This window comes from Agrilus planipennis, unplaced genomic scaffold, assembly GCF_000699045.2.
Source record: "Agrilus planipennis isolate EAB-ADULT unplaced genomic scaffold, Apla_2.0 scaffold19, whole genome shotgun sequence".
NCBI classification, from domain to species: domain Eukaryota; kingdom Metazoa; phylum Arthropoda; class Insecta; order Coleoptera; family Buprestidae; genus Agrilus; species Agrilus planipennis.
In genome coordinates this window covers 659,234-685,990 of record NW_020438954.1, presented here as the reverse complement: position 1 = coordinate 685,990, position 26,757 = coordinate 659,234, and the positions used below count along the sequence as shown (strand labels likewise).

The 26,757-nt window shown below is 34.5% G+C and overlaps 1 long non-coding RNA gene across 2 annotated transcripts in view; it reads right to left on the bottom strand.

Moving 5' to 3' along the window:
• The window catches only part of LOC108743410, a 175,588-nt gene that overhangs the window by 131,901 nt on the left and 16,930 nt on the right, over positions 1 to 26,757 (bottom strand). Inside the window, exon 1 of one of the 2 annotated variants that reach the window (XR_001938819.1) lies at positions 26,173 to 26,437. The exons of the other annotated variant lie outside the window; for it this stretch is intronic. This is a non-coding gene — a long non-coding RNA (uncharacterized LOC108743410). Of the gene's footprint in view, positions 1 to 26,172; positions 26,438 to 26,757 lie in introns of those variants that run through there. 2 annotated transcript variants of the gene reach the window in all.

The window sequence follows — 26,757 nt, the reverse complement described above, 5'->3', positions numbered from 1 at the left end:
TATATATTAAATTTTCAATACATTTAAAAATAAAGATTCATTTGGAATTTCTTTGAATTTTCCAATTACGGCTTTCCCTACCGGGTCCCAAATGGGGAAAGCGTTACATTTCCAATAGGGGACCGGTTGGGTATCCCATTTGGGACCCCATTTGAATTTGGGAAAACCCCATCGGTTCCCAAAAATTAATTCTACTAGGGAATAAGAGCGTCTTTCTACTTCACTTGATGCCAAGGAGTTTCAAAGTACTTGATGTTGCTCACTTGGTATAGACTCGAACTGATAATTATGAAGTCCTTGACAATGAAAATATTCGAAACCTTGATAAACATTTTTTAAAGAAATGCAGTTCAAAAATCTTTTTCATGGTTAGTCCTCTTTCGGGTGGATATTAATAGAATTGGAAGTTCCAAAATGAAAAAGCCAAGTAAAATCGTTTGGAAGAACTGCTTAATTTTCCAAACACTAGAAATGTAACTATTTGAAAATCAAGTCAGAAACCATAAACCCCTATAGGTATCAGTACAACAGAGCTAGTTTACCGCATAAAAATTGTTGTCGAAGATTTTCTTATATCTTTGAAACAACGTCTTTTAAAATCATTTCGGATTTCCAATCTGATTTTTATTTATCGCGATGCATCGCGTCCAAAACAAAACTACCCCCCTTTACGTTCAAGCCGGCACTTTCTAGCTAAAAGGCGCATTTGGTTCCTCCTGTGGAGTCCTGTAGAACGTAGAACTAACTCCAGAAGGTAATCTAATTTGCTATTCTCAAGTCTGCACAAAAACGTATCGATTTGCTCGCTTACTTTACGCTATCGTAGTAACAACGCTGCACGGAAATCACTAAAACTTGGTCAAAAGTTCGAAAAGCAGCCAGGATACTAAGATTATTATATTTTATAAATGAAATAATTTGTAACTCTTGTATGAATCTACTTATTTTCATTCAACTGTTTTAGTAATGGTTCGATAAAATGAATAATAATGAAAATTAATATATTTTGCGAATTGTACTTCATCAGCCTTGGAGACGTCAGAATGGGTAGGTGGTAGTGGGTATGGAGATATAGAGGAAACGAACAAGAGAAAATGGGAATTGCAATTAGAAAGAAGTAGAGACTAAATGTAGGAAGAACTGATAACAAGGATAGTAAAATATAAGGAGAGGTTGGAGAAACTGGAAGGAAGGGATATCAGGAAGAAAATATGAAGGAAGAAGGTATTGGAAACATGAAAGTAGATATGAGGGAGAGGACTTGAAAGAGATAAAAGCTCATTTAGAAGCAGGTGAGGAAGTGGTCGCAGGAAGGGATCAATAAAGAGGAATTGATGAGGAACATATACAGGAAAATGATAAGGGGACTGGATCTAAGAAAAATAGAGGAATTAAGATACGTGGTGGAACTGAGGGAGATTTTGTGGAGGGAGCCAAGGTATTTAGAAGTAGAATGGAAAATAAAAGTGCTAGCAAAATTAAGGATAATAAATGGATATAGGGGATTTAATTTTGGAAAAAAAAGAGGACAGACGTTGTAGAATATATGACATGTTTTAGGAGAATTTGAGTACACCTTTCCTGTTGATTAGTTCTGACCTTTTCTGTTGAAGTGCATCATTCAGTTTGTCCAGCTGATGACAGTAGACTTCTGAATTAATCGTTGTGTTATCCGGTAAAAGCTCAAAAAAAACGATTCCTTTAAAATCTCACCAAACAGACAGCGTCACCTTTTTTGGTGAATATCGGCTTTGGAAATGGTTTAAGTCAGTTCATCTTTTTTGCTTCATGACCTCTTGCTTTTGACGTTGTTGTATACAACCCATTTTTCGTCCCCAGTGATGATGCGCTTCAAAAACGGATCATTTTCGTGACGTTTGAGTAGCGAATCGCAGANGCAAAATTAAGGATAATAAATGGATATAGGGGATTTAATTTTGGAAAAAAAAGAGGACAGACGTTGTAGAATATATGACATGTTTTAGGAGAATTTGAGGATAGTAGAACATAGAAAGAACTGGTGAATGAGGATGGGAGTAGGCTGAGCCGACTGAAAAGAATTTTAAGGAATAGGGAGTCCTTGTTTTCTGAACAGGGAAAGACTGAATAATAAGAAAAAATCGCGCAATTTAAAAGATTCCTCCAGCGTTTAAAGTAAATCCTATTTTATTATTGTGGATAGAAAAGGTTAGAAATGATGAGGTTTTAGAAAGAACAGGAGAACAGTGGAATCTATGGAAGTCAATAAGAAATAGACGAGATAGGTTGGTAGGACACCTTCTAAAGCATAAAGGTCTAGTCAGAGACATATTAGAGGCAGAAACGGAAGTTATGAGAGGTAGAGGTAGACCTAGATTAGATTACTGTTCGCAAATAGTTAAGGATGTGGGTTGTTCTGGTTTTAGACCGAGATGCATGGCCTAGAGGTTTAGACCATTGCTTAGCATTTGGGAGGACGCCGGTTTGATTCCGGGTCCGTCTGCCTTGGTCCAAGTTTTTCTGTGGTTTCCTTGGATCACATAAGCAAATGCTGAGGCAGTAATATTCCAAAGATAATCTTTCATTCTCTTCTGTCTTCATTTCGTCCGTCTCAACTTTCTCACCCGAACCACCATCCACCCATAGCCACGATTCCTGAAACCAGGTTGAAGAGGGCCTTCTGCCCTACCTTACGGCGTAGTCTGGAGGGACTGCCCGCCCACCAACATTCCTGGCTGATGGGAATGAAACACCCAAAATTTTTTTTTCCTGGTTTTAGGGAAATGCGAAGATTAACTCAGGATAGGAAAGAGTGTAGCTGCGTGTCCAACCAGTCTTAGGACTGACGACCTTATGACGATGATGACGACGGATTTTTTCACAAGTGAAATACCAAAAATAATCTTTCTTTATCCAATCATAAGTGTAAATGGCGATTACTAAATAGATTTGGCTTAAAAGCAGTGTAGACCGTTTTCTTTTATTATTATAATAAAACCTCTTTCGGTATCACATTTTGACCGGATTTTCGCAACTTCCGATCAGTGTGCGCCGCTTCGCAGAGCTTTCATCCCGTGCCTGCGCTCAATGGCGATGATAATAAGACAGACGCCATGGCATAACATTCGAAGTTGTTTGCTTTATGCAATGACGCGGCGGCGATGCTGGCAACAACAAGAAATTTAAGAAACCGTGGAAATAAAAGCCGACAAATGTGCAATTGTTCGAGCGAGTAGACGAACATGAACGAGGCTATCTCATTGACACACTTTTTTCGCGGTCGGACTTTTTAAAAATGATCGTCATATTCTAGACTTTCTTTGTTGCCGTTCTTGTCTTTCTTTGTTAGAATATTTTACTAAGTACAAATTACTAATACCGTATAAGTGACCGAAACTTAAACCAGTTACTTACGCATTTACTCATAAGTATAACTCGATACTTACTAGTCCAGTTAAATGAGGGAAGTGGTTGGAATTGCCCGGCAAAGGGGGGAGAAAATCCGCAAAAACAATTGCAAATTCGATTATCACGCGAAATATGAAAGATATGGAAAAAAAGTTTCAATAAAAGTTTTTCACAATGCCATTTTGCAAAAAAGAATTGATGACTTTTTTCATATCTCTCATAGAACAAAAGTTCTGCGCACCCAAAGGCAAAAAGTCGTCAAAATTCGCGGAAATTTTTAAAAAATTTAAAATTGATAATTTAATCGATTCGTAGCTTATCGGTTAAACTATCTTTTCAGAGAGAAAATTTTTTTTATCTATTATTTCATTGTTTCTTTCAACAATTAAATGTTTAAACCGCTGTAACTCCGTTAAAAATTGTCCAAATGCGTTACTTTTTCCATCAAAATTTGCAGCAGCCTAAACGGAACAAATCCAGAACTTTTGTTCTATGAGAGATATGGAAAAGAGTCATCAATACCTTTTTTGCAAAATGACATTTTGAAAATTTTTTATTGAAACTTTTTTCCATATCTTTCATATTTCGCGAGATAATCGAATTTGCAATTGTTTTTGCGGATTTCCTCACCCCCTATGCCAGGAAAATAATTTTCATTTACATATTCGTGTTCTTCACGAAATTTCCGATAAAATGACCCGTGTTTCCATCATTTTCTCCATTATAAGGTACTCTTCAGCCACTTCCCTCATTTGGACTGGACTATACTTATTACTACTAACCACTGTTACCAACAACGTTAATGGTTATGGTAAATATTTAAGAGATAGACCATTTGCCTAACAAATATCAAATAAAATTGCATTGCAGCACTGTTTAAGGATTATTATTTATTATGCAATTTCTTCGTTTGGAATGTTGGTGATAGCACCAAAGATATAAATTAATGTTGGCAGCAGTTGTTCTTTGCGCTAGTTTTCTTTCTCGTTGCGGTCTATCAGCGGACCGCGCACATACGATTAAACAATTTATCGCAGATAGATACAATTTTCGTAACGGATAGGCAGCGTGACACATATCTTCTCAATGCAGCTTATTGTTAAAGTAACGTTGATCATGATCTATTATTAGATGAGGCTGCACTCAGCTAATGAGATCACTGATTGGTAAACAATGTTATGCCACGATATCTTCATTGTTGTTACGTGTCGCAACCGTACTACTACAACGCCATGGTTGCAATTTCAAATAATGGCTGACTGTATGAAATGCAACTCTCAGGAGATTGACTATCAAATTCTGTATTTGAAAGTCGAAAGTTCTGATCGGCTAAGGAGCTGAAACTTTTGTACGAAAAACTAATTTAATACGTGACTGTCAAAAAATTAATAATAATAATATGTGACGAAGAATTAATATCCCAAAATAACTTTATCATAAGTAGTTGCATTTGTAAAAAAAAGTTAGCTATAGCTGGCGCGTTCAAAATTGTCATGGTCCGCAATAAAACTATCGCGTTTGCGTTATTCTTTCAATTTACTATCTAGACTACTGCTTTTACTAACGACAGACGTTCTAGGGAATATTGTAAACATAGAAAGAGATGTCAGATAAAAATTGCAGCGGACATTCTCAAGAATTTGAGAGAACAAAGACACTTGTTTACATTTATAATTTCAACCAGGTAATTATAAAGCCGGCCCTGATTTTTTACGTACCTAAGCAACCTCTAACCTCTGCACTGTCCATTCTCACAGATAATAATTTAATGCGGACTTTGTCAATTTTAATCGTCGCAACTATAGATATATATTGTAACGAGCACGAGCGTGTTTGTGTGCGATCGAGCACACGTGTGCGTGAACGGCTTATCGATTCGCCGAATAACCGCGGGCGTCTTTCTTTATGTGCGCCGTATTTGTAAATATGTATGTCGTACCTGCGTTCTGGGAAAGCAATTAAACAGTTCAAAGAAAAAATAAACGATCCGGATGTTTCTAGAGGGTTCCAGAAAGTAAACAAAAGAGTATTTAAAGGAAGAGACGATCGCCAAGAAGAAGAAATAATAAATTGACCGTTGGAGAAGTGAATCGAGAAATAAAGTGATAGCAGTGAAATAAATAGCGCAGTGAATAGTGATATATCAACAGTAGTGTAAATAAATAGAATAATTCATAACCTAAGTTTAGTAATAATTTAATAGTGTTTTTAAGTTCTTTAATAATTAGTGTAAACAAATAGTTTTTGTCGTTATCAGTCTTAGAAGGTAATTTTGTTAAACAAACGAACATTACAATATATACCAAAGTTCAGTCCTTCACGATCGATATATGGGGCAAATGGAAAGAGCCTTTTCAATATGATTTAATGATCATAAGTACTTAAGATTGGAATAAAAACTCAATGTTAATAAACTGTGCAAGTGATAGTCATAAATGTAGATAATTTCTACAGATCAATGAGATCGACCTTAATATTTTAGTTTTTTATAATTTCATCGTAATAATCAGGCAATGGTTCTGCATTAGGTGACAAGGATATAGGATAACTGGAAAATGAAAACGAATTAGTTGGTTTTCTTTTTAACTTATCACCTGTCACGAAACACGTTATAACTATTGTGACTTCATAACACTGTAATTAATTTTTAGAAGAAGTGGCGCATTAATTTCTGATCAGATCTTACGAAAATTAGAACGAGCCTTGCCGTTTCGACATTTTCAGAACGCAAAAGCACCTTTTCATCCGTTTCTCAATCAACCTGTCATTTCAATAAACGATAACTGGGAAATAATCGCAGAAAAATTGCAACTTTCTAAAGTACCCACTACTACAGTTATCTAACTGAAATCATTTACCTTGCCTTTTTTTTAGATCTATTAACTTAAGATTCAGTCATCCGTTATTTTCATACAGTTTAGAATAAGGAGTATTTTTTGTTTCAGACCTTATTCACATCGTTGACTAAATAGAATAAACATAGTGAATTATTTTATAATATCGAATGATTTTATCTATAGATCTGTCAATTTAAATATTATAAATTATCTGCCCCACACGGGCGCCACATGAATAACATTTTGGTGGTGTGATTAAAAAAATACAATCATGAATGATTTTTGCATCAAATTCTACATATAATTAAACTTTAAATTCTCATCACTCGCACATATACGGTCCATATTTAGGCCAACGATCAAAAATTTATGAAATAAGAATTACACAATCAACAATTGTAATTAATATTGTTGTTTCTGATCTTTTTAAAGCTTTTAACTATCTTAATAACCATTAGTTAAATTTTTTAATAACAAAAGTCGTAATGAGAATAGTGCAGTTAGATTTTCCAAAAATTTCGAAGCATATTTTGCATGAGGTTACATGAATGACTTTATTTCAGGAGAATTCGTTTTCAATGACTTCGTATGACGTCATTTTTCTCAATTACGTGATGTTCACGTGCAGCAGTCTTTATTTTGTACCAAGTACACCTTGTAATTTACACGTTAGACCAATTTCTAGTAAAACTATCGGGGTCGCATTGTTGCATTGTTGGCCAAACGGCAATCGTCAAGGCAGTTTACTATTAATTAATTAAAGTTAAGCATGACGATTTTGTCATCTAAACAAGGATAACCATCGAAGAAAGGAAACCACAATTATTAGCGGTCGATTTCCTACTTGTATAAGATCACAAATTAATGATATGATAGGTTCTTGTTCTAGGGCAATTAATTAGAAAAAAATCGGTTGCCTGTAAAGTCGGTTTACTGACGATAGTTGAACGTGACAACGTCATAAGAAAATACTGATGGAATGGTTTCATTTTTCAAAAGAAAATTTTAATTTTATTTGTTTGATAGATATTTTGTATGGATATAGAGAAGGAGGTAAATGGAAATGTATTATTGTATAGCAGCTGTCCACGCGGACGCATCGCTCACTCAAGTAGGAGAGAGACAGACGTCGAACGCTGCCGAACGCGGAGGCCGATTGTGCCCCTTTGTCGCTCGTTCCGCGCTCTCGCTTGCACTTCAAGCCTTAAATGGTGGAACGCCTCAGAGCGAGGTAACGCCGCATGAGTCATGTTTTTTCGTGCGGGCAGCCGGCTCCATCGAATTATAAGACATTGTCACGTCAAAAAAATAATACATTACTTATATATATGATGCTAATAAAGATTTCTAATCCATTTACGAAGTTTACAAAACTGTTAATTTTCAGAATGAATTGTTTCGCATATTAATTTCTGGGCTCTAGTTTTAGGAAAAGTAAAAACCAATTAAAAATATATTAGAATATTTTGTCTCTACCTACGAAAACGTTTCTTCTTTTTCATTAAAAAAAAATTCCATTTTTTGAGCACACTAAAATTTTATAAAGTAGGTACTCACTCTAGAGCATACAATATATTAAATAATATAACAGCAAAATCATCCTTATTTATTACAGACGTCGCAATTCGCAATTACGTTTGACTACACAGTACAATATTTTTTTTTTACGCAACTCAAAACAATAAATACCACAATGATGTAAGTGGTAAACAATTTGTCAACTGTTATCTCATGATTATCGCGGACCATCTGATCGTAAAAGTACAGAAACGATATGTCGTTAAAATATGTTTTATAGACTTTTTATGCACGCATTATATACTTAGGTATGTACGCTGTACTTTTATAATTTCGTCATATTTTTGTCATACTCACAATAGTACGTAATTTTGCAAGTTTTGACTTTCTTAACACTAATGTGGTGAAACGTAAAGGATCAACTTATCCATTATTATTAATATTGTTATCATCGTTATCAGTATTACAAAAAATCGTCATCAACAGAACTATGTACTATGTTTGTAACTTTATCACAGTATTTAATGAATAAAACTTTCGTTTAAACTTTCACTCGAGGCATCATTAAAAAATACATTAGTTTGTAANTACTTAGGTATGTACGCTGTACTTTTATAATTTCGTCATATTTTTGTCATACTCACAATAGTACGTAATTTTGCAAGTTTTGACTTTCTTAACACTAATGTGGTGAAACGTAAAGGATCAACTTATCCATTATTATTAATATTGTTATCATCGTTATCAGTATTACAAAAAATCGTCATCAACAGAACTATGTACTATGTTTGTAACTTTATCACAGTATTTAATGAATAAAACTTTCGTTTAAACTTTCACTCGAGGCATCATTAAAAAATACATTAGTTTGTAATTGGAATAATTTAAATTTTCCTCTAATTTCCTGCTTTATTTTTGTCTCTATTTTTTTAAACGCTTTGTATAACAGTTCCGATTATAAACACAATAATAAGTGGAAATTGAACGACGGTTAAAAAAGATAAGGAGATTCTACAGTTCAAAATTGACATTACACTGGGGTGAACCTCAGCGATAAATATTCTAGAGATAGAATAGTTTGTCATCTTTTGATGTCACCACACCTTCGTAAAAGCGTAGGATTGAAATGCGTCTAGACAGTCTAACAATTTGAATTCATAACCGTCTTAACAAATATCGTGTTTTACTTATTTCATCGTATATAAAAGATAACTGTGAGATCTATAAAATCACAAATGAATCAAGATATTTTACTGTTTTAGAAAAATGTCGAAAATCATCACAACAATAACAAAAGCAAGAACCCCCAAAATTTGTATTTTGCGATATACAGTATTTTGACCTCCAACTAAAGTAGAAATTTTTATGTGGTAAATTCGTAATAGTTTTAGTATAAAGTTCGTGGTACACCCAAAAGGACTAAAGGGTGCTAAAACGTTTTCTATAACAATCTTGTTATTGGTATTAGCGGTAGATTTGGATGTCAAAACTCTGATAAATTTTTTGTTTTTGTACAACCCCAAAAACCACTTTTGCTTTTTCTCCGTATGCACCCAAACGCACATGAAAAGAAACGATTTATTTTTAAAATAAAGTAGACTTTTTAGGCATGAAGGGCTTGTCAGAGACATATTAGAAGCAAAAACAGGAGTTAATAGGAGTATAGGTAGACCAAGGTTAAATTATTGTTCATAAATAGTTAAGGGTGTGGAGTGTTCTAGTTTTAGGGAAATGCGAAGATTAGTTCAAAGTGGAGGTGCGTGTCCAACCAGTCGCATGACTGACGATTTTATGATGATGAGAACTTTTCAATATCTCTTAGACTCAAACTGTTGCAAACTGTCAAGAGCATCATGCATCAGGTTTGTTACAAATCTGAATTCAAATAACATATACGATAAATAAAAATTATCTATGCAAAAGAGTGGCGGAGGGTCGAGTAGCAAAGAAATCACTTCTTTGCTGGTGGAAATTTGGAAATGTTTTATTAACAGCTTAGAACACGGCTCTGTATGGGTAGAAGGCGTGGGTAGTGAGAGCAAAAGAAAGTTGGAAGCATTTGACGATGAAATATGCATAGTGAGATAGAAAAGGATTGAAAATAAGAAGGTATTGGATAAAGTAAAAAAAGGGAACAGGAAAAGGAGAATAAGACTTGAAGGGTTAATAGAAGCAGAAGCCGGAGTAAAGAAAGCGGAAGAAGGCCTACATTATATTCTTCTAGTTAAGGATGTAAGATGTTCTAGTTTTTAGGAGACGTAAAAATTGAATCAAGATAGGATAGGGTGATGGTGCTTGACCAACCTTCGGACTGGTGATGATGATTACCTTTGTTATGTTTAAAAACTGAATATTGATTAGAAAATTTTATTAACTATCATCCGTCTCTTCTACAAACATCAACGGAACTTATGCTCTACATTCGTCTATCTGTATTTTTTATTAGTAGGTACCTACCGTCCTCTCCCATGTGCATTTTATATTTGTATCTATAGGGTTGTTCGGAAAGTCATTTCGTTTTTTTTTTGTGGAAATGAAAGACAGTTTTCGTATAATAAACAAATACTTTATTAAATTATATATTGACCGTTCTGGTCCTTTTGCCTTTTGCTATCTTTCTGGTAGTAGCATAATTCCACGCTCATAAAATTGTTGCTCTTTGCTGGCAAAAAACTGATCGAGGAGGTTTTTGACCTCCTCATTTGAGCTGAAGGTTTTACCGTCTAAAAAATTTTGGAGTAACCCGAACAAATAATAATCAGATGGTGCCAGGTCTGGAGAATATGGTGGGTGTAACATTGTATCCCATTCAAACTGTAAAAGCTTTTGGCGAGTGACCAAACTTGTGTGAGGTCTCGCGTTGTCTTGGTGAAACAGTACACCTTTCCTGTTGATTAGTTCTGACCTTTTCTGTTGAAGTGCATCATTCAGTTTGTCCAGCTGATGACAGTAGACTTCTGAATTAATCGTTGTTATCCGGTAAAAGCTCAAAAAAAACGATTCCTTTAAAATCTCACCAAACAGACAGCGTCACCTTTTTTGGTGAATATCGGCTTTGGAAATGGTTTAAGTCAGTTCATCTTTTTTGCTTCATGACCTCTTGCTTTTGACGTTGTTGTATACAACCCATTTTTCGTCCCCAGTGATGATGCGCTTCAAAAACGGATCATTTTCGTGACGTTTGAGTAGCGAATCGCAGACGTCAATGCGGCGACACAGATTTCTCACTGTGAGAACATGGGGAACCCATACATCGAGCTTCGAGGATAATCCCAGGCCTTTCAAGTAGTCATAAACTGTTGAATTTGATAAATTTAACCTCAATCCGATCTCACGTGTTGTTATTCGCCGGTTCACATCAACTAATGCCTTTATCGCGTCTTTATCAACTTCAACCGGCCTTCCCGAACGTGGTGCATCTTCGACATCAAAATTGCCGGATCGAAATTTAGCGAACCACTTCTGGCACTGGCGTACTGTCAACACACCCTCTCCATACACATCAGTCAATTTCTTTCTGGCTTGAACAGCATTTTTACCCTTTCTGTAGTAAAACAGTAAGATATGTCGAAAATGCTGCTTATCGCTCTCCATATTTAAAAGGGCACCAACCAAAAACTACTGCGTAGAATTAATTGGAATTTTTCACACACAAGCCTTGCTATATGAGCTCTCAAAGCATATAAAAATTATACGGCTTAAATGTGAAGTTGGGTGCAAAAGAATACAATTAAATCCTCTGTCGGGAAAAAACGAAATGACTTTCCGAACAACCCTATAGTTAAGGATGTGAGATGTTCTAGTTTTTAGGAGATGTAATAATTGAATCAAAATAAGATAGGGTGATGGTGCTTGACCAACCTTCGGACTGGTGATGATGATGACCTTTGTTATGTTTAAAAACTGAATATTGATTAGAAAATTTTATTGACTATCATCCGTCTCTTCTACAAACATCAACGGAAGTTATGCTCTACATTCCTCTATCTGTATTTTTTATTAGTAGGTACCTACCATCCTCTCCCATGTGCATTTTATATTTGTATCTATTTTACTAGTATACCTATTGCTAAATTTAATCATTTTCTGAAATAATTCAAACAACACCTTGCTTAATTCTCGAAAAATAACATTTTTCGCTACATTGATGGTAGATATGAATCTCCTTCCTCAGAAGAAGTATACATACATACATACATACATACGTGACACGGATTTATCGAAACCCCGGTTAAAACTATGCTGTCGAGTGTGAAGAGAGAGACCGAGTTCCATTTGTAAACAATAACCTAAGTGAATGTATTGCATAAATCAATTGCGTTCTAAAGAAGGAGACGTGTTAACACCTTGTAATTTCCAGTTAAAGATGACAAAGCGTGTCATATTCAAAGCAAGGATCGGAGAAGGCACAGTTGCGCCGTGGAATGACAAAAGAGGACGGCGCGTTTATAAATAGAAAGAATTAGTCCTTCGGACCCCCTTAAAAGGTCAGTTATTTAATAATTTCAAAACACAACAACGACGCAGTTGTTTATTGTCTATTGCGTACATCACACGACTAGACTCTTCTACAATTATTGCATGCTGCTACTGTCGCGGTAGTCATTTCGAGTATCTTATAAGTGTTTATATGAATTGTATTTGTAATAACAGGACTGGAATTTATAATAAGCGTATAAGTAAATACACGTGCCCAATTGGACAATGAAGAGACCCTTGCATAGGAATTTAAAGCGAAAGTAGAGACTGCAATTAAGATACATTAGCCACACGTTATAACGGTGTGTAATTTCTACGTTAACTGCCATTGAAACCAAAAGATGCATTAGTTGAAATTCTTAGGTTTATGCTGGAGATCCCCGGCACTTTTTTCTATTCTAAGCTAATTTTAACAGTTCCCTAAAACTAAAGCATCCGACATCCTTGACCATTTGGGAAGAGTAATCTAATCTAAGTCTACTCCACTACTCTGGACTCCTGCTTCTGCTTGTAATAGTCTCTGACTAGCCCTCCATGCCTAAAAAGGTGTCCTACCAACCCCATCTCGCCTATTTCTCATTGACTTCCACAGAGTCCTCTGTTCTCTTATTCTTTCTAATACCTCTTCATTTCTAACCTTCTCTATCCACGGTATCCTCATCATTCAATTGTAACACCACATTTCGAAAGCTTCTAACCTTTTCTTTTCCACCGCGTCCACTGTCCATGTTTCGTACCCATAGAGCGTCGCGCTCCAGAAATACACCTTTAACAATCTCTTTTGAAATTCTAAATTATCCGTTCGCGAGCATAGAAGTGACTTATTTTTGTTGAAAGGAACTCAACCCTACGTTATCCTCACAAACAGTTAACGATGCGGGATGTTCTACTTTTAGGGAAGATTAGCTCAAGACAGAAAAACGTGGAGGTACGTGTCCAACCAGTCTTAGTACTGACGATCTTATGATGAAGATTTATTCTGTGACGTTTAAGTCACTCTTTGGGATTCTTTTCAAAACATCTTGTACATTCTTGGGTAATTATCCAGAATTGGGGCTTCAAACCAAAATCGCTCCAAAAAATTTTTCATCGATTTCCGATCATTCTACATAATAAAATTAGATATAAGGTGAGGCAGTTTCTGTGACTTCATAAATAAAAAAAATATTTGAATGATAATTTTTCAAAATTCAAATCAGAGTTCTAAACTTTAGGTACGGGAAGAGATGTGTGAGGAGATTAGGGGCGGAAGGGGGGGTTGTTAAAAGTTATACAAGCTTTTATAATCTCCTTATCTCATATAAAAGAAGAAGCAACTATACATACACCATATAGCTTATGATGTGTGCTGTAATAAAAAAACATGTGTCTCCCCCGCATCAAATATAATCATTGAAGCTTCAGAAATGACCAGAAATCGATGAAAAAATTTTTGGAGCGATTTGAGTCCCAATTCTGGACAAATACCCATCCTCCATTCCCAACAGTTAATGCAAGCATATGTATTCATAGGAGTCTTCTTTTAAATACATCGAAAAGAATTTTTTGTCAAAGTCAATTGGTTAGACGCGGACAAGAGGAACAGGGGTTTCCTTTCAGCGAGGTGGCTGTGTCACAGTATAACAGAAGTAACCTTTTTCAGCCTTAAAACAATGGAAACTCTTTCTCTGTTTCTCTCTTGTTCACACGATGAGCATGTCTTTCTCCGGCATGCAATTGAAAAATCGATCGGCAAAGAGGACGACTGTGCAAAAGAGAGCGTACGCGCGAACGAAACGGTGGGACAAAGGGTAAAAAATGACGCAGAGAATTTTCGACATCAACCAACATCTCTCCTCGGTCGCTGTCGATCTATCTGCAGCTGTTCAGCTCAGTGAGAGCCGCAGCCGTTTCGTTTGTTCCATCCATTACGACTATCGACCACTCTCGACTTGCTCAGTTAATTCCACTGAACTCGAACAAAACAAAGATAGACGAAAAGGGAACAAAACCAACTTTGATACGTTCCAACGCGCGTTCACAAATAAAAATTTTCTCTTAACACTGTCGAAATAAACAATTCTAGTCAATCATAACATTTTTTTTCATAGATAGACCCAATTTCTTCTCCCTATACCAGTGTGGAACAGATCTGAGCCACAGTAGGGGTGTTAATAATTACTGATGCCAAACTAACACCTACTTCAACATGGGCTTTCCCTAGACAAAAATTTTCAGTCTCTCAGAGTCTTTCAGTTATTGCCTGGGTTTTTTATGGATCTCTCACAGTCTCTGTATGAAAGACTCGAACGATAAAATTGTTAATTCAGAGATTCGAGTCTCTCACAGAGAGACTAAATGAATAAAATTGAAAAATTGAGAGACTCGAGTCTCTCGTAGAAAGACTGGGATCTCTGAAATATGTTGAACTTAGAAAATTTTAACCATGTCTATCGAGACACCACTTATTGAGAGATTCGAGTCTCTCGTTCAGAGATCCGAGTCTGTCGTTCAGAGACTGAATACGAAATGAAGATCTCTCTATGAGCGACTCGAGTCTCTCGTTCAGAGAGCTAAACAGTTTTTTTGACAGTCTCTCTCAGCGACACCAGAGAGACTCGAGTCTTGGTTTTAGAGACTCTGAGAGACTGGACATTTTGATCTCGGGTTTCAAACATAGATTTTAGACATCTTATCTTAATCTGTCAAACTATTTGTTGATGAGATGTATTAGCACAGCATTTTTTCCAAGTCAACATAACTGGGATAGTACATAGTATAACATTTTGGGACTAGATGACTATTAAAGGGCTTAATATCTATTTAAAAGATGGAAGAGTAGTTTTGGTCCACTTCAGGTATTAAGGAAATTATCATGCAGCCAAAAATCGTCTATTTTTATGGTACTCGTGTTGGAACTAAACAACTGCAAATAAGTGTGCGGGTTTAAATGCCTATAGTCGAGTGTCTAGTTGGTTGCGTATACCTACATATTAATGACGTTATAATTAAATTAAAATGTATCTGCTACCGTCCAAGGAACGAGCTAGGCTAGTAGAAGTAGGTAAAGATTTCTATATTTCTACCACATAGAAGAGATTGGAAATACATGGTCGTCTATTTTAATTTTAAGTTCAGTGGTTCGTCCGTTAGTGGGAAAGCAAAAAGCGTCCCAAAAACGCGTCCTCGAAGCGTAACAAAGCCGACCGACGCGTCCGTCGCGCCGCTCGTCGCTCGTCAGTCAGAGAAAAATCCGTAGCAAGCGAGGGTTGGAAAAATTCCGGTGCCTGTCAACTGTCCCACCCCCACTTCCAGCCAGCGGCAACAATAAAACCAAACGAATGCGGAGAAATGGCCCAATTTTCGGCGAATGTCAACCGCAACAATAAGTGAACTTTATGCGCTTCGTTGCACTGATGTGGCGAACAAACGATTAAAAAAAAACAAAGGGTCATATCATTACAAAAAAAAAGGTTTTTTGAAACCTGCAAAAAAGATGTGCACTTATATTGAATGGACAATATGCATACAATGTAACATTAACATAAAATAATTAATTGATCCATATGGAATATCTCAGTGATGATAATATTCATGACAACTTTCCACGAAATTTTTACTGTTGTAAGATGTCAAATCGATTAAAATAAAATAAATTTATTGTGACGCCAATGAACAGACATAAGTATTGATGTTAACTCACGGAAACTTCCGGAAACTCCCGAAAACTGGACTGAAGACAATTGACACAGGAATACATTGATTGCTGTGTGAAAAGTCAGATCATGACGGTTATACAGACTTTTAACGTTAATTGATTGCACATCAAAGACATTATTGTTTGTTAATCGATTAATTATCATTTGGTATATCTATCAACTAATGAGTTACTTGGCAAACTCTCGAACACTGACTTCAAAATTTGGACAATCGGAAAGAAGAAATGAATTAAGTAAAATAACCGTTTACGACCAAAAAGCTTGAAGTCAGTTAGTCAACCAACCAAAGGAAAGTTTACCAATTGACATTGAAACACATTGATTGCTGTGTGGTGTCCCATTAAATAATTGCAAATCAAAAAGGGCATTGTTTTTTGATAGATTCATTATCATTTGATGTAACAACTAATGAGTTACTTGACTTGTATGAAAAATAATATTGATGTAAAAGTAATCGATTACCCAAATATATTGATTGCTGTGTGTCAGTCAGATCATGACGATTATACAGACTTTTTAACGATAATTGATTGAACATCAAAGAGATCATTGTTTTTTGATCGATTAATTATCATTTGGTATACCTACTAACTAATAAGTTATTTGACTTTAAATCGCTCTGTGCAAAAAATAATATTGAAGTAAAAGTAATAGAAAGTGTTCATGAAACAGCAAAGAATCTGAGGGAGAACAGTTTTCCCAACGCCTTCAAACAAGATCCAAATATGTAGATATCTAACAATTCCCTTCAAGTACCCAGAATCTTTAGGGGTTTCTGATCCACCTGACTACCCGAAGGATAAATCAATACAAACCTGTTTTCACCCGTAGAATCTCTTGTGATAATAATAATAATATCGAACTTACAGGATGTATATGTTGGTGTTAGTATGTGTGTTTGAATGCGGCAACACGACGGCGTTCACGGCGTCGCGACGCGATACTGTAGACGTCGATGACGTCAACGACAACGAGCTTTTCAGACTCTGACGCTCATTTCGATTAAACAAATGAAGGACAAAGGTTAAAGTTTTCAAACACAACCCACGAATTAATAATAACAAATTTACTCAAAAGTACTGAAGATACCTTTTTTGGCGAAACGTAATTGCGTCAGGTTTTAATAGGATTTTGGTATCTTTCAAATATGTAAACTACGTAAATACAACTTTCGGTTAAGTTAAGTTAAGATAACCATATTTAGTCTACTAATCTCAATAACACCAAACGAACAGCATTGAATATTTGTATAAAATCACTACCTGACGATGAGTTACAAGTTCATCTAATCAGAATGATATATTAGCCGTTATTATTTAGCATGCTAGTGTAATTTACAGTTCTTATTCACACTATACTACACACAGTCTCACGGTGCCGCTGTTATTTGCGCACTTATATGAGAACAGCCAACAGGTTTGCTAATTTTTAATTTAAAATGATCTTTTGACGGTCAATTTTCTCGCATGGATCAGAATTTACCACGTGTTATAAATATTCACTTCAGTCTTAACTACAGTCTAGGTACAGTGAATAACTTCCAAAATAGCAAACGTTAAGGAATTATTTTCTGAGCTTGGCAGCTTTGAAGGACGACACCAACCGAGGGACTACCTGGTTACCTGAGGAGGAGAATTCTAAGACCATTTCTTCTACTTTTGGACTTGTATTCCAATTATTTAAATATCCATAATTCAAAGGTTTTGGAAAAAAGTATTTAAATATTCAAACATTGAAATATCCGAATANAAAACAGCAATTAAACGATTACTTACTTTGAAACAAAAACCAACTACTTTTTACAAACGCTACTTAGCAACAAAAAAATCGTTTAAAATATTTTTAATGTAAACAAACGTTCTGATAAAATTAAAGTATTTTATCCCTTTTGAAAGATAATGTCAATTTGTATAAAAATTAATTTCATTCGACAGATGCACGTATTCAACACTATCGTAATTAATTTTATAGCAACAAAAAATGCAACAAATCACGTATGCATGTGTGGTAGCTTTGACATTATTAAGATCGTTAGTTCTGGATCAGTTTTCTGACTTTTTGTGCATTTAATAAAATTATACAGATGTAAATATACCATTTAAACCCAATATGATTTTACTTGATAATTTTACGGAAAAATTGTCACTACTATTGTTTATTATTAAAGGCGCAAGTTTTTATTTTTTGCGATGTTGTATTTTGTGTATTAAATACGATGAACCCGATAAAAACCCCTTAAACTTCTTTTACAGCGAATCAAGTTCCGTCAAAAAATTCTTGCGGTTTAAGTGTTAATATTCTCACCTAAATAGCGTCGGCTTCTTTGTAAAATACATATATGTATGTAAGCACCTAGGTCATCATTAAATAGCCAATTAAATCGAAATAGCAATTTTATTAATTGAATTCTGTTAACTTTTTCCAAGAATAAACACGACATTGTACCCTCTTTACATGTTAAAATACAACTCAACATGAATCTACCTATTAGATCCTTTAAATTAAATAGTCAAACTTCCCTCATTCGTATCTCCTACATGCAATCAGTTATGTTCGAGAGTGACAGAATGTTCGAGTTAAGAATAACTTGTTTTAACAGTTTTTAACTTTTGTTTCGAAGACATTGTTGTACGTTATTGTTACTGTTTTGTAAGCCTACATCAATAACCATTCAAATCAATTAATATACATACATTCATTTCATACTAAAGGTGCGTTCACATTGATCACGAACACGTTCGAGGAAAGGTGGAGCAAGACGAATGCGCCTCGGCCTGTACTCAAAGTGCTCGGACTTCCCATATTCAAACCTCCTAAATGCAATCACTTATGTTCGAGTGATAGAAAGTACGAGTTAAGAATAACTTTTGTTTTACCGCCGCAGTTTTTAACTTTTGTTTCGAAGATATTGTTGTACGTTATTGTTACTGTTTTTAAGCCTACATCAATAACCATTCAAATCAAATAATATACATACATTTATTTCATACTAAAGGTGCGTTCACATTTGATCACGAACATGTTCGAGAAAGGTAGGGCAGGACGAATGCGTCTCGTCTGAATGGACAACGGAAGCGCGACAAACTGCCTCGATCTGTACCCATACTGTTCGAACTCCCTCCATTTTGAGTGGGTACTTCAATGGAAAATTGATTTGACAAGGGCGGTACTTGTACATAGTGCATACTTGCTTACTTGTATTAAATAAATTTACCTCTGCCGACTTCGTACCGAGTCCCCAAGTTACAAAGGAGGCTTGTGTTCCGCCTCACCTCGCCTCGAACATGCTCATGCTTAAATGTAAACCCAGCTTTATACAAACAAATTAACCTTAACTACTGGTACCTACTTTAGTTAATAAAACAATCAAGTTTTACCAACTTTAACGACAAAATGCACCAATGATTTTTACTTTCCATATTTTTCATACAGAAAGAGAGAAAAGATAATAAATATTAAAAACGTTCACGTAAAGATTAATAACTGAATTGAACCAAAAAATTGATAACGAAAATGCTCAAATACATCTTAGAATTAGCTAATAAATTAAAGTGATCGGCAACTTTAGAACACTCTGTATAAATAGAGCGAATGAAATCTACACAAATAGTTGTTTTTTGGTAAGTTTAGAACAATGATACGTACTTATTGTTAGTTTATCCTGAAGGATGATATATCGTCATTTACTGACTAATTTTTTAAAGTAATTTCGACTTCTGGCATTAGCTCGAACCAATAAACGTATTCCAGAAAATAATGTAACCTTCTTACGTAAATAAAATTTCCATTTTATCTGTTGTCTAATATGCAACGTATCGCAACAGCGCAAAACAGCAATTAAACGATTACTTACTTTGAAACAAAAACCAACTACTTTTTACAAACGCTACTTAGCAACAAAAAAATCGTTTAAAATATTTTTAATGTAAACAAACGTTCTGATAAAATTAAAGTATTTTATCCCTTTTGAAAGATAGTGTCAATTTGTATAAAAATTAATTTCATTCGACAGATGCACGTATTCAACACTATCGTAATTAATTTTATAGCAACAAAAAATGCAACAAATCACGTATGCATGTGTGGTAGCTTTGACATTATTAAGATCGTTAGTTCTGGATCAGTTTTCTGACTTTTTGTGCATTTAATAAAATTATACAGATGTAAATATACCATTTAAACAGTTTTATTATGGTTGAACACAATTATTATTAATGCTCAAAATATAGTAATTTTTGTAACCATTTTGCACATTATCGCCGCTACTTTTTTATCTATATATATTAGAGATGTAATAAAAATCGCTAAAGATAGAACTACTTTAGTGACAGATATTATACAGGGGCAAAAGATTAATATGTTTAGATTTACATAATATAGTAGAACGGACAAGGGAACAAAAAGTAGGCGGATATAAAGATTGGAAACGAACAATTACAAAGACGTGAATGATTTTAGGTATCTAGAAAGTCAGATAACTCAAGTTGGAAGGAACTAGGAAATGGAGATATAAAACAAAGAATAGAATCCATTTTCTGTATTAGTGTGCGCTGCAATTCGTACCTGGCATCTCTTTTCTATGTTTACGATATTCCGTACAACGTTTGTCTAGTGGACTACAGTCCATTTCAATTTGTTAGAATTGTGACCTTGAAGAAATCTGCGCGAAGATAGAAAGAATACACACTAGGCGTGAGCAAGACAGAAATAGTTGGAACAAGCTTGAACGAGCAGAGCTCTCGATGGGCGGGCTTAGGAGATCGGCTAGAAATGTACAGTACTAGACGAAAATGTTTAGCAATTTCTTAAAACAAAAATGTATATAAATTAACAGTAGAAAACAAAGCATAAGTTTTATAGGTGTGTAGAACGTTAAGTTAACTCACATGTCTTTATTTTTGGCTAAATATACTTTTAAATAAAGCATATTCTTAAATTTTAACGGGGCAGTTTAAATAATTTTGCAAATGTTACTGTACACTTTTGTCTAGTTCTCGCTCGATGATCGGTGGAGAAATGAGCTCCGCAGACAAATATGATTGAATTTGGAATTATGCTACGGCGCATCCCAATAAAGGGAAGGGGCATATCTCTAACTTCTTGAAACGAACAGTAGTTAGAGACATATTGGAAGCAGCAAGAGGAGTTAGGAGGAGAAAAGGTAGACCTAGATGAGATAACTGTTCACCAATAGTTAAGGGTGTGGGATGTTGTAGTTTTTAGGAAAATGCGAAAATTAGCCTTACCAATCACCTACTAAATAGTTAATTGAGGTTTTTCAGCTCTAGAATTTAATTTAACGTCCAACACAAAATTGTTTCTCACTTTAACAACAGCTAATCAGAATTAGGGTCAATTGTGTCATTAGGTATTGTAATCGAGTATGCGTCTTCTAATACCAAGATATTTATGCGTACTTATATGGTATAGTTTTAATAAATAAGTAGCAGGTTTATAATTATTGTTGTGGAGGGTGCACGTGCAGACTAATTGTACACCTTGGATTGTTTTGTAACATGCTACTCATGCGGCTGCGGTGACCTTTTCGAAAAACAATCATGCAACATGTCAACACAATAGAACAAGTGCCTACAAGGAGTAATTAATGTAGGAAGTGCAATCTTATTATAAATAATACAGATAATAATAAATAATGACAGCAATAACAACAAACACTTAACAACAATAACGGTCCTCGGTTGACTACCTTGTTATGTGCCCAGCTTTTGTTCAAATTATATTACGGCTATTAATCAAGGCAACATTTGAAACGTGTAATAATTTTATAAAGCGCTTAAACAATGTCATTTATTAATATAATATCAAAGCGGTTTATATTTTATTTATTTCTTAATCAGTTTTGTTAAAAAACTTCCAGTTACTAGTCCTTCCGATCTACACTGTAGGTCAACACCTGAGGGTAAGATGGACTTGACTTTTCAGTCTTTTTTTGAAACCTTGGAAATAGTTCAGTGGTGATTGAGGAGACAGGTGAGACGAACGAAATTAAAACAGAGAAGGGAGCGACAGATTCTGTGGAATATTATGCCTACCTCAGTATTTGTCTGAATTTTATTTTTACAGCCTTTTTCTACACTAGTCACAAAATTAAAGCTTTTGGTAATAAAATACCATGAATTTCCCAAAAATCCCAAAACCCAAAATGAAAACTGAAATTTTCCTACCATGAATACTTGTAATTAACCTTTGTATTTGTCAGCCACATTAAGACCATTATAACATGAGTTTTTACCACATTGACCACAAAATCAAGGTTTTTGGCAGTGAAATACCATCAATTTCCCAAAAACCCAAAAAAATTGTAATTAAATTTTATCTTCATTTTCATGATTCTGAAAATGTAATTAGAAGTAATAACAGTCTCATTGATGTTTTCCTACCATGATTGTTTTCCACACTAATGGCAAAATCAAGGCTTTTGATGATAGAATACCATGAATTTCCCGAAAATCCGAAAATCCAAAATGAGAACTGAAGTTTTCCTACCATATTTGTAATTAACCTTTATCTTTCTATTTGTTTTTCTAAAAATGTAACTAGAAGAAATGTTAGCCACATCAAGACTATTAAAATATGAATTTTTACAGCATTAATAACAAAATCAAAGCTTTTAATGGTAAAATATTATGAATTCCCCAAAAACCTCAAACCCCAGAAAGATAACTGAAGTTTTTCTATCATGAACATTTGTAATTAAATTTTGTCCTCATTTTTATATTTCTGAAAATTTAATTAAAGGAAATAACAGTCTCATCCATGTTATTGTAACATGACTTTCTACCACGCTGATTGTGAAATAAAGGCTTTTAAAAATAGACTGCTATGAGTTTCCCAAAAATCCTAAAACCCAAAATGGAAGTTGAAGTTTCCCTAAGAAAAGTCAGCCACATCCATACTAATGTAACATGAATTCTTACCACATCGATCACAAAATCAAGGTTTTTGATAATAGAAACCATGAATTTCCCAAAAACCCCAAAACGAAGAATGATAACTGAAGATTTTCAACCGTGAATGTTTGTAATTAAATTTTGATTTTATTTTCAAACGTAATTAAAATAAATAACAGTATTATCGTTGTTATTCTACAATGATTTTCACACTGATCATGAAATTAAGGCTTCTGGTAATGGAATACCACGAATTTCCCAAAAACCCCCAAACCCAAAATGATACCTGCACTTTTCCTAGTAAGTTTTGACACTGTAGCAATCTAGAAACCGTTACATGTTTTTCATACAATACCTACTTATTTCAAGAGATCCCTAGACAAAAATTTTCAGTCTCTCCCCAGTCTCTCAGAGTCTTTCAGCGTCTCTGAGAGTGTCTCTCATAGTCTTTCACAGTCTCTCAGTTATTGCCTAGATGTTTTTATGGATCTCGCACAGTTTCTGTATGAGAGACTCGAACGATAAAATTGTTAATTCAGAGATTCGAGTCTTTCACAGAGGGACTGAATAAATAAAACTGAAAAATTGAGAGACTCGAGTCTCTCGTAGAAAGACGGGGATCTCTGAAATATGTTGAACTTAGAAAATTTTAACCATGTCTATCGAAACACCACTTATTGAGAGATTCGAGTCTCTCGTTCAGAGACTGGATACGAAATGAGTATCTCTCTATGAGCGACTCGAGTCTCTCGTTCAGAGACGCTAAACAGTTTTTTTGACAGTCTCTCTTAGCGACACCAGAGAGACTCGATGAGAGGCGGAGACTCGAGTCTCGCTTTCAGAGATTCTGAGAGACTGAACATTTTTATTACGGTAAGGTAAGGTAACCTTCTAATAGGTACAATTTTCTAGATAGTGTAATATTCTGGGACTCCCTGCACATCAACATACATCAATTATTTTTTGACGTAATTACAACGGTTTTACATTTAAAAGTAATTTATTAAAAGTAATTACAAGTGGCACGCAGGACACGGCGGGCGTTTTACGAACCCGTCTTATTTACAACCTCAATGACAAATTTATTCGAACCAAATCTGTTTGCTAAATCATAAAACTGATAATTTAATGTCTCCCGAAAACCACATAAACGTCAACGGATTAAGTTGTAATGCGAATTAAGAGAGTTGTAAAACGCCAAGATCATATAAGAGAGGAAACTGCAAGATGAGTTAGCGCCATCGACGGCGTCTTTAACATACCATCGTCGTACATGCACCGAAGAATGAGAAGATCGAATTTTTCACAGCATCTGCTCCTCGACATTAAACCCGAATGAGATGTTAGTTTGCGATAACGCAAATTTATCGTTTAATAAATTTTTTTTTGTCGCCTAATGCACTCTTATTAAAGGACGAAGATTTTACTGTATTTTATATCAATTAAATTTTGTATTAAAAGAACTTAAATATTGAAATAAATGCCCTCTAAAGTTACTGATCCTGTTACTCCTCTTTTTTGTTTTTGTTTAATCGTGAACCCCAGTCTCGATCGTCAATTACCTCGGTCTCGAATGAGGGGCGAGCATTTCGCGAGCATTTTGCGAGCATTGTGTGGTGTTTAGATCTTTGGTTCGCTGTCTGTTTTTTATCGACTAACTCGGAAGTTTATTCAAATAAATATTTGAAATTTTGAAAGATCAAATATTTGGATATTTAAAATTTTTAGTTTTCAAATATTTCAATATGCATTTAAATTAGAAATCGGTCGCGTACCCGCGTGCCGAAATAGATAAGAACTGCAGCTGTGTACGTTGTTGAAGAAGACGATCCTGTCCCTCCACCAAGCATCAAACAAGCACTTGATGCAGCGAAACTATTAAAAAAATACTTTTTATATAATCAAATTGATCCAGCAGTATCTCAAGATATGAGTAAGATACGTAACAAAATACAATTAAAATATTGGAGCAGCAAAAAACATCAGACGAAGATAACAGGCTATACGCAATGTATGAATAATAATGTTCGTGTGCAAAATGTGTACTATATTGGTAAATGCATATTATTATAGAATAGTAAAATAATATCTTTTATTTCTCTCCATTTAACGAGCACTCTTTATAACGCCGAAAAATGTTCAGTCCCGTAAGTGTCGTTATATAGAGTTTACAGTGTAATTTAATAAGTATAATAAAAACCTACCTAATGAAAATTGGTAGGTAATTAAGTTTCTATTGGGATAGGTGGTTTGTCCTAATTTGTATTATTTCTTGATGACTATATTAAACTATTTCGATATAGATAGTTCCTAAGTTTAATAATCTTGTGAACAAGAATACATCAGTATGGCCGAACTGTTACAATTTCTGTCCGTTATTAACATCTATATCAGATTTTGTTTAACGATATCTTATTATAGTATGATTTTATCACCTTGCAGACTTTTAGTGTTAGAGAACATTATAGGCTAGTTTCAATGGTTTCAACTCAACCCTCTCGTTGAAAATCCGCCAACCAACAATTAAAATAAAGGCAGCGTTTATGCGTAGTGATTTTGCCGGACATACGGCTAATGCCGGGTACACGGCTATCCGGTAACCTAGCAAAATCACCATCCGGTGCATCTCTAATTTAAATTTCAAATCATTTTTCTTCAAAGTATTTGAATTATTGATATACAAATTTTTGAAATTTGACTTTTTTTAATTAAAATAAATTAAAAACCTTTTCTATTTTCAATAACTGTTTACATGCGACTGTATGTATGTAAGTATACCTATACATTGCCCCCTTTGATATTATTTTTGATTAAAGAAATGTCGTTTTTAATATACAATTTGCAACTTACGCATACTGAAAATGATAAATAACTGACCCAAAGGTAATATCGATTGAGGCAAGCGATTTCTTATATTCACACAAAGACGTTACTATTTTATTCTGATACGTAACAAATGTCCCTGTCACATGCTACTAAAAGAGACGTCATTCACCTTTGACACGAAATGTTAAGTATTATGTAGCAATATAAAAATTATGTCTGTAATTTCATATGCAAGATTGTAACTGAAATAAATCTAACATTATGATTGCATTGTAAATGTACTGTGTGTACACACATTTAATACTTGTTACTTATAACAATTCAGTGCCCTTTGGCACAAATGATTACCTAAAGTTTCTCCTTACGTTGTACAATAAACCTAACAATTCCTTTACCGTAATTAATTTTTTTAATTATTATCAGCATAATACCTAGATAAATATTTAAATGTAATAAAAATTTTACACTAATACATATGCATACGTATAGATATTTAAAAACGATAACAAAACATACCAAAAACATCAACTATCCCTTTTGCCAGCCGGCAGAAGATGCTTGCTGTTGTTGGAATTTTCTTTATCTATCGGAAACAAAAGCATCAACGACGCGATCACTTACTTATTATATCACAACGGTAGAAGAAATTAAAATATTGAAATTAGGAACCAAACACGGGTAATTAGCAATAATGTACTTATTTTTATTACAGTTTTTTCGGCAATTGCAATACATCACTTTCACTATTATGAGCCTGGCAGATAGCAGTCTTATTACTCAACCTCACATTGTGACCATGAACCATAAATAGAAAGGTCGTTGATGATTGGACATTCATAGAAATATGAGTAGAGTGTGCGCATTGTAAGAAGAGTCTTATCTCTAAATATTAACAGAATTATTAAAAGGATATTTCGATGACTTATTATTGCGATATTTTTTTATTTGTAAAAGGATTATGTTTAACTAACTTTAACCTTTTTTTTAAATAAATTACCTATTAAAATAGACATTTAAACTAATTGTGTTGAAGTAAGAAAATTTACAATAACTACAGTGACTAATTTAAATACATTTTAGGAAACTCCCTCCATTTTGAGT